Genomic DNA, 15,011 nt, shown 5'->3' with positions numbered 1-15,011 from the left:
AAGAACAAAAGGCACATGATATCCTTAACACGTGACTATTAGATTCAAACAGTACAAGAGCGAGGACTCAATATTTGCATACCCAATGCTATGGACATGGTATTGGAAATATAAACACAACTACATAGATATAAAATTTATGACTCTATAGACATAATGTTTATTACATAGATTAATATGTATGTATGGCATACAAACCCTCAGCCTAATTTTGATTATGTTCTAAAATCTAAGTGCCAGTGATTGTATATAGAGATTCCCTTCTTGAATACTTGTTTGTTAAACACGTCATTTGAAATATGATGTAAAAATCAATGTTAATAAATTATTTAAACAAGGAACTTAAAAAAAATTGAAAACAAATTTTAAAAACTGAGAAGGAGGAATCTGCAGTTCCTTGGAAAAGGGAACAATTCCAAGGAAGGATTTGAAAAAAAGATGAGTGTAAGTCCTCTATAGTGTAAAAAGATATCTTTACATGGAGATGCTGCTGTGTTTCACTTCAACTTTATTGAGATGATGTTAAGTCTAACTAAATGAAAGAGTCAACAGATATCCTCTATGAAGAGGGAGATGCAGAACCTGAATATGGGGTTAAATGAACAACAAAGTGATGAGATGAAAACAAAGGGCAAACTAATGCAATGGCGGTACTCACAAGAAAATATATTGGAAATGAACTTTACAGCTTGGGGTTGGGTACTGGGAAGGGAGTGGAAGTGGGAGGAAAATTGAGGGAGGTAGCAATGTTCGACAAGAAATGTACAGTATGTAACTATCACTTCTCTGCACATCACCTTGACAACATAATTAAATCTAAAAAGAAAGATTGACACCTTCTGGGTATTTTCTGAGACCAGAGAAAGAAGGAAGCAGAAATGGCCCTGGAAAATGTGTTGTGTTGAATCTTTGTTTAGGCCTGGGACTTCTGCAGTTCTGAAAATGCACAAATTAAAGAAGCAGTGAGAAGGCTGAAGGAATGTTCAGTTTGTGGTTTTGAATGACAACTGAGTTGCATGAATATAAAAGTCCTGATGTCATGAATTTTATTTCATTGTAGTTGGAGTTTTGTGGTCTTTTTTTTAGTTGTACAAAAGACTTGCCAATTAGTAAAGTGTTTATGAAGACAATGTATCTCAATGTCATTTCTTTCAACATTCTCACCCATCCCTTCCCTCCCCACGCCTCCCCTCATTCTTCTTAATTTTGTAAACTATATATTGTATTCTTGATAGAATTCTTCCCTGCTTCATTTATGTCCTCTTTTGCTTTGATTCCATTCCATCCCTTTTCAAGTACTTATTTTTTATTTTACTGAACTTTATCTTTGCCTTTGTAAGAAACTACACTATTTGATTTCTCCCTTGAATCTACCATAATTCACTTAATGCATTTGTATAAATGTACATACTACATAATGTATTTACTTATAAGTCATTAAGCTTGGTCTACTTCCACATAAAACGGAAAATGAATCCTTTGTCTCGCTGGGCCTAACTTACTTCACTTAACATATTTTTTCCCAATCTTTCCATGTGAAAAATGGTACAATATACTTCTTTCTGATGAATAAGTATTGTGTACATGTACCACATTTTCTTGATCTATTCATCAATTGAGGAACATCTGAACTGATTCCATACTTTGGCTGTGGTGAATAGTGCTGCAGTGAACAGTTTCTCTGATAGCTTTACTGTTTGCTGGGGTGGAATATTTTGGATAAATGCCTACCACTGAAATTGCTGCATCAGAGGGTAGTCATAGATTTAGTTTTCTGAGGAACCTCCATACCGCCTTCTAAAGAGGTTGAACAAGTTTATAGTCCCATCAACAGTGTTTTAAGGGTTCCCTTCTCCTCCTCTCCACATCAATATGTGTCACTGCTTGTGATTTTGATGAGAGGTATTCTAACTGAGGTGAGCTAGAATCTCAGTGGTCTTTCATGACCAGAGATGTTGAACATTTCTTTATGTATTTATAGGCTATTTTTACTTCTTTTTCTGAAAAGATTCTCTTTAGATCATTCGCCCAGTTAATAATTGGGTTGTTTGGTTTGGGGGATTTAATTTTTTATTAAAGAATTTATTAATATTGATTTTTACATCATATTTCAAATGACGTGTTTAGCAAACAAGTATTCAAGAAGGGGAATCCCTATATATAATCACTGGCACTTAGTTTTTAGAACGCAGACTCTTCCCACCCCACCCAAGAAAGACTGGTAAGTTTTGTGGTATTTTTTAAAATGACTTCCTTGATGTGTAATTGACAGAGAGAAAGGCTGCAATTAATGTTTATGGCATAGATGTATTTAATGTATACAACGTGGAGTGTTTGAAAAATGACTCATTATCACAGTCAATGCCATAAATTTATCTATGAACTCCCAAAGTTTTCCTTCATCCTCTTTGTTTTTATTTTATTTTGTTTCTTTTGTGGCAAAGGCACTTAACATATGATCCACCCTCTCAGTAAATTCGTACTGTTTGGTGTATACACAGTCTAATAGTCCTTGACATTTTTGTAGAAGGGATAGCTATGCTTCAGTTCACAAAATCAAATCACTGATTTTTCTGTGATATCTGCAATATATACCACACTCTTGCCCAGTGTTGAGCTACAGTGTAGAACAAGACGGAAAATGGTCGTGATTTTGGATTAGACTTCTATTTTAGCAGAGACAGTAGAAATAAGGCAAATTATGACTTCAGTCCTATGTCTATGTCGGCAGGCAAAATCATGTAAGAGTCTCTGATAGGAAGGACAAATTTGGAAAAAGAAATACTGCAGTATCTCATGAAAAAGATCAAAGGGTTAAGAGGAAACACCAAGTTTCCTGAAGGATAGTAAGAAATGGTCTTTTTTTTTTTTAAAAAAAGGACAGAAATATACAAACTAAGCTCTGTCCTGCCAATCCATCTTGAGTGGCTGTAATTTACCAATCCATTGCATTTCCCTGTAAACCAGTCTGGAAAAATATAAAAACTGGTTTGCAATATGACAGTAAGTTCTATTTAATTACTGTAGAAAATCGCTGTTCTGAAATTTTACAAATGATTCCCTGGAAAAGAAATATTTCAAACCATTTCATCCTAAAAGCAAAATGTTACTCAAAGGAAGTACAGAAGGGCTGCTGCTTGATAAATATAAAAGTTCAAGAAGAGAAAATTTGTTATCCCACTGCATTATTAAAGCATCAAACTTTCTTGAAAAGCAAACATCAAAGACATTATTTTTAACGTTTAGAAGCCTTTGTTCTTAAGAGCTAACAATAAAATGAGTAGATGAGCCAGGGGCTGGTGGCTCACATTTCTAATCCTACCCACTCAGGAGGCTCAAATATGAGGATCCTGGTTCAAAGCTGGCATGGGCAGGAAAGTCAGGTAGACTCTTATCTCCAATTAACCACCAGAAAATCAGAAGTGGTGCTGTAGTTCAAAGTAGTAGAGCACTAGCCTTGAGCTGAAGAGCTCAGGGACAGTGGCTAGGCCCAGAGCTCATGTTCCACAACCAACATAAACAAACAGACAAATAGTAAAATGAAAATGAGTAGAAAGAGTCTGTTTTCCCCTTGGAAGCATAATATTTTATATTATAAAAAGTGACTAATCATGGTGAGATCATTTTAAGGAGATAGACATGTTGATTATTTAAATTTTATGGGAGTATAGAAATGACCCTTAACCTCTATTTTTTTTTTACTGAACAGTTTTACACAAGGCAGTCTTGGATACCAGTATCCTTGAGATTCTATCCACAGACTTATTTGTATATGGATATAAGCAAAGGAACATTCACTGAGGTACTTTGACACTTGTGAGAAGTCCAAAGGTGTAACTCCTCTGGATAACTAATGGACTGTTGACCACCAGGAATACCAGGAAGTGAACACCTGTTTTGGAAGGCAAAGAAGTGTCACAGGAATGGAGGGAGGGAGGATGAGAAGTCAATGTACATTATATAAAAAATTGGGCTACATAACTAGAGGGTAAGGACAAGAGAGGGAAAAGAGGGGAGAACAAAGAAAGGGGTGACATTGTGCTCATAGCCTGACATAAAACTGGGCCTCCTTTGTATAAATCATTAATAAAATAAAATGAAGAGAAAAATAGAAAAACCGAATGCCCATGGGAAAGGAAAAGTTAGGTTAGTCCTTATTGATTGTCAAATAAGAACAGTGCAGCCTTTCTTTGCAAAGAGTGGACAATTGCTGAGAAATATTAATGGAATAAAAATGAAAGTTCCAGAACTACTTGTAACCTATGTATCTACTTTCCTATCTACATGATCTCTGTATTGAGGAGAATCTTAATATCTGAATTATCTCCAAGGTATATAGATAGATAAAGTAAGTATGTAGGTAGGTAGATAGGTAAGTAGGAAAACTCTATGTTTAAGCAGATACTCAAGACACTCAGATTACTTTAAATGGAATCACATTTAAACTTTCTCCTCTATGGATTTTGATAGGTATCTCCATTTTCCTTTTATTGGTTACTTCTGAGTGTGTATATATGAGTAGTTCTACTTGGAAAAAAAAGGAAAGCATGATACCCCCAACACCCTGGTTCATTTTCGTCTACCTCTCGGTGGTCATACCTGGTGTTGTGGAAACATCTGTATCCAGAGAGCAAAGGTGATTGATTCTGTTGTTGTTTATTATGTTTTTGTTCTGATTCTGGCATCTAATAAGAACTGATCTAAATCATAGATCCTTACAGTCCTTCTCTGAGCCCCCAGTATCCCAACATCTTCTAACCAGCACTTGTGAGATCACCCCTCTAGACACTTTCTCCTTTCATATCTCATTTACTCCATTTTTTAACTATTTCTGCTTTGCCAGCCTTACATTTTCTATGTTACATTTTCATGAACTCTGAAATGAATAAAACAGTGAGTATGGTTTCCATGCTCATGATTCTATCTTTCCTTCCGGGAACTAAAACTTCTGGGTGGGTGAAGCATGTTTGGATACAAGTTTGGAAACAGGTGTTCACTTTTCTATGTCTCATTCACATATTTGAAAGAAAAAGTGTAAAAAAATGTGTCTCTCTGCTTTTTTTTTTGCTTCTGACTGTTAAGAATAGACAGGCGTAAGGCAAACATTCTATAGATTAACTCAAAGTCTACTATCTGACCTCTCTTTCTGCTATTCAGTCCATTTGTGAGGCAGCCCACCATTTCTCTACAACTACCTAGCTAACTATAATCAGAAGTAAGATAGACTCTCCACTGTACGTCTGGTGCATATAACTGGAAGGCAAGTTAGAACAAGATTTCCTTTGACTTTAGTACTCAGCCCCATTTCCCCACCCTGCCTTCCAAAGAAACCCACAAATTGGAAGCCATTCCGTATCTATTATTACTGGCTCCATATTAGACTCTTGCTTCTTTCCTGGGCGAGACAGAACCTGAAAAGAAAGTTTGTTAAGTGTTCGGTGCCATTAAAACCCACCACCAACCAAAAAAAATTCTGAAAACCATTCAGATAAAGACTAGAATAATATGAAATATCAAAGAATATGAAACACCTGCTGACTATTTTTATAATCTTTTCTGATGTCTCGATTTCATTGGTAATGAACTTAACATTTCTGTTGTAGAAATATTATAAACTTAGAATCAGAAAGAAAACTAAGGATAGAGAGAAATTACAAAATGGGAAGAAAAGTCAAAACTCTCTAAAACCAAAGATATAATCATCAAGGGGTGCTGCTTCAGCCATGCTGCTGATACCCTTTGGCTAGAAAAGAAATCACAGTTAAAGAGTACAAGAAGACATACTGCAAGACAAAAGCTCATCAATGATTCATGAAGAGGCAAATCCAGAGGAGAATGATCAGGTGGGGGGTAGAAGGAGATGAGAGCTAGAGGGAAAAAAGGATGGGGAGAGAAAAGAGTGGAGAAGAGGCTCTGCAAGCCCTGGTATCTGATCCACCACCATCTATGGAGATTTCCTCAGAGAAGGAGGTTGGCACCCTGCCATAGCTGGCAGCTTCTCCAATCTCATTCTCATGTCAGACATCTGTCAGCACTCTGCAAGGACCATTGGAAATCAAGCACATTTCACAGTTTGTCTTGGATCTCCTGAAGTCTTCCCACCCTTACCAGCTACTGAAAAAGAAAGGGAAAAAGTTATTAAGTTTCTCTAGCCATAGTGAGAATAGCCAAAAACAGAAAAGGAAACAAAAGAGCATTAACAAAGCAGACAAGTTCCCATGATTCCTCATTGTGAAAGGCACCATTCATTCACTTATTCCTCAAATATTTAGTGAGCATAACCATTGCCAGGAATTTTAGAAAGCACTGGTGACATACTGCCAACTTCAGCAAAGTCTTCTTTATCTGAGTCTATATCTACCATCCCCCCCCCAAAAAATCCTATGGCTTCTGGAGCCTTGGTTCTCTTTCCATCTCATGATGCTTCGTCCACTAGAAAGGAGGACATCTAATATCTTTGGACACTGAATACCTGACTAGGTATCTAGGTAAGGGAAAATGATAGAAGATTCATTCAGTTGTTACATAAAAGGGACACATATCAACATAGCAATGCTTTCACCGGCTTATGAACTGATCGAAACTTTCTCCAACTTCAGTGATACATATCTGCAATGCATGCTGTTTTTCAAAAGCATATATGTAAGTGCATACTTTCCTGTATTTTTCTTTTAACTATTTGCTGGCAAGCTCAGAGTCATAGTTTTGTTTGATTCTATAAGATGTTATATAGACAAAATGTACCTAATGTGGATGGATGGATGGATGGATGGATGGACAGATGGAAAGATGGCACTGTAAACACTCACTGCCAAGGTAATGCATAGTCTAAAAAAATGGGAGGTGGACTTTGTGGCAGTGGTTAGTGTCCATCACAAAGGGGATTTGGTGCTCTTAGAAAAGGGACTCCAGGGAGTTCCATGAGAGGACAAGGAGCAAGGACGGCTATATGTAAGCCTGGAACAGGCCGTCACGGGACAGAAAAGAGTCAGTTAATGGATTTTTGGACTTCCTTCCCTCCAGAAGTTCAGAACTAAATGTTGGTTGTTTATAAAGCACTATATCTCAAAAGCAGCAGTCTGAATAAACTAAGACAGGCAGATATATGTATAGATATTTGGTACATAGGTTGAAGAAAGATAGATAATAGATGGGTTCATAGATGGTAAATAGATGGCAGGCAGGCAGGCAGGCAGATAGACGGACAGAGGGACAGACAGATAGATTGCTGTAGATTAATGACTACTAGAAAAATGAAGAACCATGTTCACCATACCCAGCTTATAAAACATAATATTACAGAACTTTTGGAGATGCCTATGTACCATTCTCTGTAGAGGTAACTGATATTCTGAACTTGGGGTTATTTCTTGTGTTTCTGGATAGGTTTTTTTCATATATATATATATATATATATATATACATATATATATCCTTGGTTTTATTGTGGTATAAACATAATGTCTTTAATCATAACATTTTCTTTTAATCTTTTCTTGATATTTGTTTTCTTGCTTATTTCTACAGTATAATAGAACCACACCATTATAACTACAATATAAAATATCTACTCTTCTGGTTATGGGGGCTAAAGATGCTTCCATGTTTTTGCATACCTGTGTAATGGTGCTGGAAATACCTTTGGAGAACGTATCCAGGTATGCATGTGTGAGAAGTGTATATTTTTTGCCATTTCTGGGTCTTGAACTCAGGGCTTGAGCACTGTCTTTGGGCTTTCTCAAGGCTAGTGTTCTTCCACTTGAGCCACAATACCACTTCTGGCTTTTCTATGAATGTGGTACCTGGGTCTTCATGCATGCTAGGCAAACACTCTACCACTAGGCCAAACTCCCAGTCTAGAGGTGTGTTTTAATATTATTGGATCAATTTACATTCAAGAATGAGTCAGGAAAGCTGCTGTCATTCTGAAACTTTTTCAATAGATATTATCTGACTTTCTTGTTCACCACTTTCTGGGGTAGAAAATGATGACTATCCTTAATACTGTGAAAATGAGCATTTAAAATTTGTTTATTGGTTATTTATGTTTCTATTCTCACAGAATGCCTGTATCTGTCTTTGTTTTATTTTATTTTTTACTGCTGGTCCTGGGGCTTGAACTCAGGGCCAGGGCATTGGACTTTTGTGCTTAATTCCAGCACTCTACCATTAGAGCCCCATTTTTGGCATTTTGATTGTTAATCGGAGATAACTGACTTCCCTGGGATGCCTTCAAACTGGAATCCTCAAATGTCAGCCTCCTGAGGAACCTTCCTAAGTATAGACATGAGCTCTTTGTTCATTTTTCTTAATCTTTTTTTTTCAGGTTTTTGTTTTATTTTTTATTTTTTTATATTTTTAAATATTTGTAGTTATTTGTGGAGCTCATTATTATAAATTGATACATATATATAAATGACATTAAATCATCAAATCAGTGTGAACAGACTTTTTCTCTCCTTAATATTATTCATTCTCTCTTTGGTGAGCATCCAAACTGTTCCTGTAGATATTTTTGAAATGTATAATAAATATGTGGTTATTGGATCCAAAAAGTACAAGAGTGATGATTCAGTATTTGCGTACCCAATGCTGTGGACATGGTATTGGAAATATAAACACAACCATATAGACATAAAATTTATGACTCATAGACATAATGTTTTATTACATAGATTAATATGTATCTATGACATACAAACCCTCAACTAATGCTAATTATGTTCTAAAAATCTAAGTGCCAGTGATTGTATATAGAGATTCCCTTCTTGAATACTTGTTTGTTAAGCACATCATTTGAAATATAGTATAAAAATCAATGTTAATAAATTCTTTAAATAAAAATAATGCAATAGACTACAGTTACCCTACCTTGCTATGCAAAATTAGAACTAAATGTCCACTAATCTGTTATGGCATTCCTTACCTAATATCTATCTAAAATCCCCTAAAACTAATTTCCAGTGAATTGTTCAGTTTTTTAATGTATTTTCATGTCTTACACATGTATTGTTCCAGGAACACAATTTTTTTTTTTTTTGCCAATCCTGGGGCTTGAACTCAGGGCCTGGGTTTTCTCAAGGCTAGAGCTCTGCTAGTTGAGTCATATTACCACTTCTGGCTTTTTCTATGAATATGGTACTGAGGAATTGAACCCAGGTCTTTGTACACGTTAGCTCTTCTGTCTTTATTTTTCTCCTCCTCCTCTTCCGCCTCCTCCTCCTCTTCCTCTTCCTCTTTTTGTTGTTTGTGGAGCTTGAACTCTGAGCCTGGGTACTGTCGCTGAGCTCTGCAGCTCAAGGCTTGCACTCTATCATGTTGAGCCAGGACCTATGACTGACAACCAATCATTCAATAAATATACATTTCAATGTATGTTTATATATCATAGAAGGAAGGGAAGCATTTTATTTTTCCTTGGAGATGGTCAGCGCTTAGACCACTGATTGAGTTATTCATCCTGATTTCAATTGTTCAGCACTCATTTTTGGTGTATGCTGTTTGCATAAATACCTAGCTTAGCTTTCTGTTTGAATCCATTCATTGGTTTAGTCCTTCACCAGCCCAAAGTGCCTTAATTACTGAGACTTTCAACAAGTGATTGCTGTAGGCCTGGGCAAGTTACCCTGAGTTGTTTTATGAGCCAAGACAAGATAAGAAAATTAGCTGCTCTTGTCCCTTTAATATGGATTTCAGAAGTACCTTGTCCCTGGCATAAATGAAGAGAAAACCCTGCAGAGATGTTGATTGCTATTTCATTAAACCTGTCAATCTGAGTAAAATTAATATCTTTAAGATCTTGAAAGATTTTACATATGAATGTCATGCATCACTCTGATTATTTAGGACTTTCAAAATAACACCTTGCTACATGTGATTTTTATTGTGTTTACTTTCTACACACAGTCCTGTGCGTCGTTTGTCACTTCATTACTAATAATTATTTGATACTAGAAAATATTTAACTGAATATTTCAGAATGAGAAATAAATTTAAAGGGGTAGCAATCCTCAGGAAGTAATATACCCACAATCTCCTGAATGTAACTGTAACCCCTCTGCACATCATCCCAACAATAAAATACAATTTAAAAAAAAGCATATCTTGAAATTAGGGAAAAAAGAAATATATTTACACTGTATATTAATCTTATTTTAAGTAAACTGATACCTCGTTGTTCATTTTAGTCATTCTACTACATTTCATAAAACTGCATATGGTGACCATTTTCATGTTTATTAATTCAGTTAACAAATTTGGCCTTTCTGAACTGGTTAGAATTTCCAGTTTATTACTGAACCCTAGCTATCTCTTGGGTTTCCATGAGAACATTTTTAACGTTATCGTTAGTAATGAAGGCAGCAATACAATTCTGGAAGATGTCTCAGGGAGTCCAAGTGTTGTTCCCACACACACACACACAAATGTTTCATTCTCCTAACTCTTGGATTGGATAAGCTTTATCTTTATTTTTTCCAGTCTTGAGGTTTGAACTCAGGGCCTGAGCACTGTCCTTGGCTTTCTCAAGGTTAGTTCTCTACCTCATGAGCCACTTCCAGCTTTTTCTATGTATGTGGTATCTAGGAATCAAACTGAGGTCTTTGTGCGGGCTAGTCAAGCACTCTACCACCGCTAGGCCAAACTCCCAGTCCTGAGCTTTATCCTGTTGCATAGGGCATGTGACTAGTTTTGGCCAATAAATATTCTAAGACAAATGCATGCCACTCCCAGTCCACCACACTCACCTACCCACTCAAGACTCTGCCGTTTCTCCCTCCCTTCCCACTCCTCTTTCTCTCCCACTTCCATCCCATGGTAACTAGTAATAACAAAAAGTTACTGTTTCTGACAATGACAGATGCTGGCAGAGTTGTGGAGAAAAAAGGAACCCTACTGCACTGCTGGTGGGATTGTGGCTAGTTCAGACACTCTGGAAAGCAGTGCGGAGGTTTCTTAAAAAACTGATAATGGCCCTTCCCTACGATCCCGCCATACCACTCCTGGGCATCTATCCTGAACATCATAACCCAGGATATAATAAGCACACCTGCTCAGCTATGTTCATCTCTGCACTATTCACAATAGCCAGGCGATGGAAACAATCCAGATGCCCTGCTGCAGATGAATGGATACAGAAAATGTGGTATATATATACAACAGACAAGATAAAATAATGGCATTTTCAAGGAAGTGGATCTAGAGTGAATCATGTTGAGTGAGACAAGTCAAGACCAAAGGAACAAGAGGTGCATGGTATCCTTAACATGTGGCTATTAGATCCAAACAGTACAAGAGTGAGGACTCAATATTTGCATAACCAATGCTATGGACATGGTATTGGAAATATAAACACAACTACACAGACATAAAAATCTATGACTCTATAGACATGATGTTTTATTACATAGATTAATATGTATCTATAACATATAAACCCTCAGCCTAATTTTAATTAGGCTAAGTGCCAGTGATTGTATATAGAGATTCCCTTCTTGAATACTTGTGTGTTAAATACGTCATTTAAAATATGATATAAAATTAATGTTAATATATATATTTTTTAAAGTTGCTGTTTCCTCAGCAACTTCTCCAAGGTCTCCCAGGATGCAAGGTGAATAGAGGTCCTGCTAAACTTCAGACTGATTTCTGATTATTCATGTCAGTGACATAATTTTGTTGTAATACCCATCTAGAATTTGGATTATGTTTATCCTGAAAGCACATACAACCTGACTGTGCAGGCAGAAGGAAGATCTAATCAGGCAAAGTATAGTTAATCCTTAGGAATACACTGCTCTCCTGAGCAGTGATGTTCTCTGTGAAAGTTAATGTCCACTGAATATTGTTTCTGTCATTATTGAGATTTACTTTTATTTATCTATCTATCTATCTATCTATCTATCTATCTATCTATCTATCTATCTATCTATTTTTCCAGTCCTGGGGCTTGAACTCAGGGCCTGGTCATTGGCCTTGGACACTTTTTGCTCAAGGCTAGTGCTCTGCCACTTGAGCCAAAGCACACACTTAAAGCTTTTTCTGAGTATGTGGTACCAAGGACTCAAACCCAGGGTTTTATGCATGCTAGGCAAGCAATCTACCACTAGGCTATGCTCCTGGCCTGAGATTTACTTTTATTTTTAATAGGTCAATATAATAAATATCATAATGTATTAATGCTCGGTCTAGATAATAAATGTTGGACATTTTTAATATCTCTTGTTAGTCTGATAGCTCTGTAAACAGAGCTAGTTTTACATACAAAAGCTGTATTACTCCTGAAATATAAATGGGGAAGGGGTCCATTTTTGTTTAGTCCCTGAAACTATACAAAATTAAAACTGTATGATACATAGTCATGTCAATATCTATTAATATGCTTTAATTTTCTTTTCTTTTTCTTAAGTCACTTTAATAATTATATCCTACAGTCAGACTAAAAGGGGATACTCAGGGAAAGATGTAACTCCTCAGAACAATTAAAATACTACTCATCAAAATGATTTCCAAGAAATAAAAGCATGGGTTTTGTTGGTGTTTGTTTTTGCTTTGGGCCTATACCTTTTTGTGGGGACAAAGAAGGGGTACAGAAAGGGATTGAGGAAGAGAGAACAAACACAATATGCTATTCAGTACACACCAGGTACAAAATGAACTATGCAACTTGTGTGCAGGGATGAGAGGAGGAAACTTGGGGAAATATATTTGTATTTGGTTATTTGAAATTGGATAGGGAACGGGGGAAAACAAGATGAGGGGTGGGGTGGGGGGGGAGGGAAATGGGGACCAAGACATGTGAAAGGGTATCAATGTATGGGAATTAGTGCACCATCTATCTGGCAAATATCATGTAACCCTTCTATTAATTACAATAAAAAATATATGAAAAAAAATAAAGAAAAACAGTGTGGAATAAAAAAAAAGGAGTGACATTGTCCAAAAGAGAATTACACTCATAACCTGACTTACGATATGGTAACCTCTCTGTGCAATACCTTAACAACAATAAAATCATATTAAAAAGAATTTTAGGGTGTGGTAATTCTTGTCATTCTCTACATGACGTAAATATTTTTTTGTAGTACTTATTTTTAGGTTTAAAATAAATAGTCAAGATTTACTTAAACTGTACATGTTTAATATTTTGCTCAGTATTTCTTGAGTTCAAATTTCCCTTCATGGGTTATTTTTCTTTTCAGATTTTATCTTTATAAAATAATTCTAGTGATAGAAGTGAATTCAGTTGTTTACTTGAAGGCATCTTTTTTATGATGTGCTCCAATTTTACTGGAAATACAATTTCAGCTTATTATATTTTAGTCATTTGAAGTATCTTATCTTCCTTCATCTATGGATTAAATTTAGCATTCAGTCTTATTTTATGCTTCTCTATGTTTTAAGGCTTTAAAGGAGCTAAGACAGTATATTAGAAGGAAACTGTGCTATCTATCTCTTATGTAACTTAGAGTTTAAAAAGCCAGAGCACAGCTTCTCAGTAGGATGGGTTATAAGGGAAAACACTGAAGCTCTATAATAAAAAGACCTGGAGACTGTGCTTAAGAAAGAATACATTAACTTGTGGTGTGGGAAATAACCTCAAGGGAAGGCGTGAAGGCAAAGAAGTATGAAAGGAGTAGGCAAGGAAGGAAGGAAGGGAGAGAGGGAGGGAGGGATGGAGGGAGGAAGGGAGAGAGGGAGGAAGGCAAGATTTAATATATATATGGGAAGATGAAACAAGCAAAGTTGAGAGGATGTGTAGAATTTGGAGAGGTGAAAGAAAATTATGAAAGGTAGGATATTGATTAGAATGCATTGTATTTATAAACTTGTATGATGAAATAAAACCCCTTTGTACAAGTACTTAAAGTTATTTTTTTTAATTCAAGAAATAGAGTTCATCCACAGCAATCCCACAATGATTCAGCTGCATGTAGGAGAGGAAATGGCTAACAGAGTAGAGAAAAAGGGAGATGGAAAGGGGAGGGAGAGGGGAAGAGAGGGGAGAAAGAGAGAGAGAGAGAGAGAGAGAGAGAGAGAGAGAGAGAGAGAGAGAGAGAGAGAGAGAGAGAGAGACAGAGAGAGAGAGACAGAGACAGAGACAGAGACAGAGACAGAGACAGACAGAGAGATAGGCCTGGGCACTGTCCCTGAGCTCTTAAATCTAGGCTCTACCACTTTGAGCCAGAGCTTGCTACAACTTTGTATATAACATGAAATGCGGAACTATGATGCCTCCAACTGATTTTTTTGTGGTGGGGGGTCATGTGGCTTGACCCCTCAAGGCTATCTCCCTATTCCTGTGCATTATCCCTAAGCTCTTAAGCTCAAGGCTACCACCCTACCCTTGAGCCAAGCCCACTTCCCATTTTCTAGAGGTTAATTGGAGATAAGAGTCTCAGGTCTTTCACACTGTTACAGTATCTTACCTTGTTATCTGGTATATTGTATATATGATTATTTATTTTTTTTAAATAGGAAAGGGAAAGGGTGAAAAAAAAGATGAGGGGTGGGAGTGGGGGGGAGGAAAATGTGTGTGAAATAATGTGCCTTCTATCTGGCGAATATAACTGTAACCCTTCCATTAATTATAATAAAAAAAAATCTCAGGTCCTTTTGTGTCCAGGCTGGCTTTGAACCTTGATCCTCAGAGCTCAGCCTCCTGAGTAACTAGGATTACAGGCATGATCTATCACATCCAGCAAATGGTATTACTTTTAACTAAAACATTTTTCACTAATAAGGAAACGGAAGAATAAATCATCTGTCAAGGGAGAGGTATACAGGATATATAAATAACTCAAGAAGTCAAATACCAAAAACTTGCAATCAATAAATGAAATAAATTTCTCAAAAAAGTACAAATGTCTAATAAGCACACTTTAAACATTTCACATCTTTAGATACCAGGGATATGCATGTGTATGAATGTTGTATTGAAATTATATCTTATCCAAGTAAGAATGGCTACCTTAGAAATAATTAACAAACACATGGTGGTAATTAAAGTGTTG

This window comes from Megascapheus bottae, chromosome 3 (genome assembly GCF_031878675.1).
Source record: "Megascapheus bottae isolate mThoBot1 chromosome 3, mThoBot2.hap1, whole genome shotgun sequence".
Classification (NCBI taxonomy): Eukaryota; Metazoa; Chordata; class Mammalia; order Rodentia; family Geomyidae; genus Megascapheus; species Megascapheus bottae.
Note: the sequence above shows the minus strand (reverse complement) of the source record.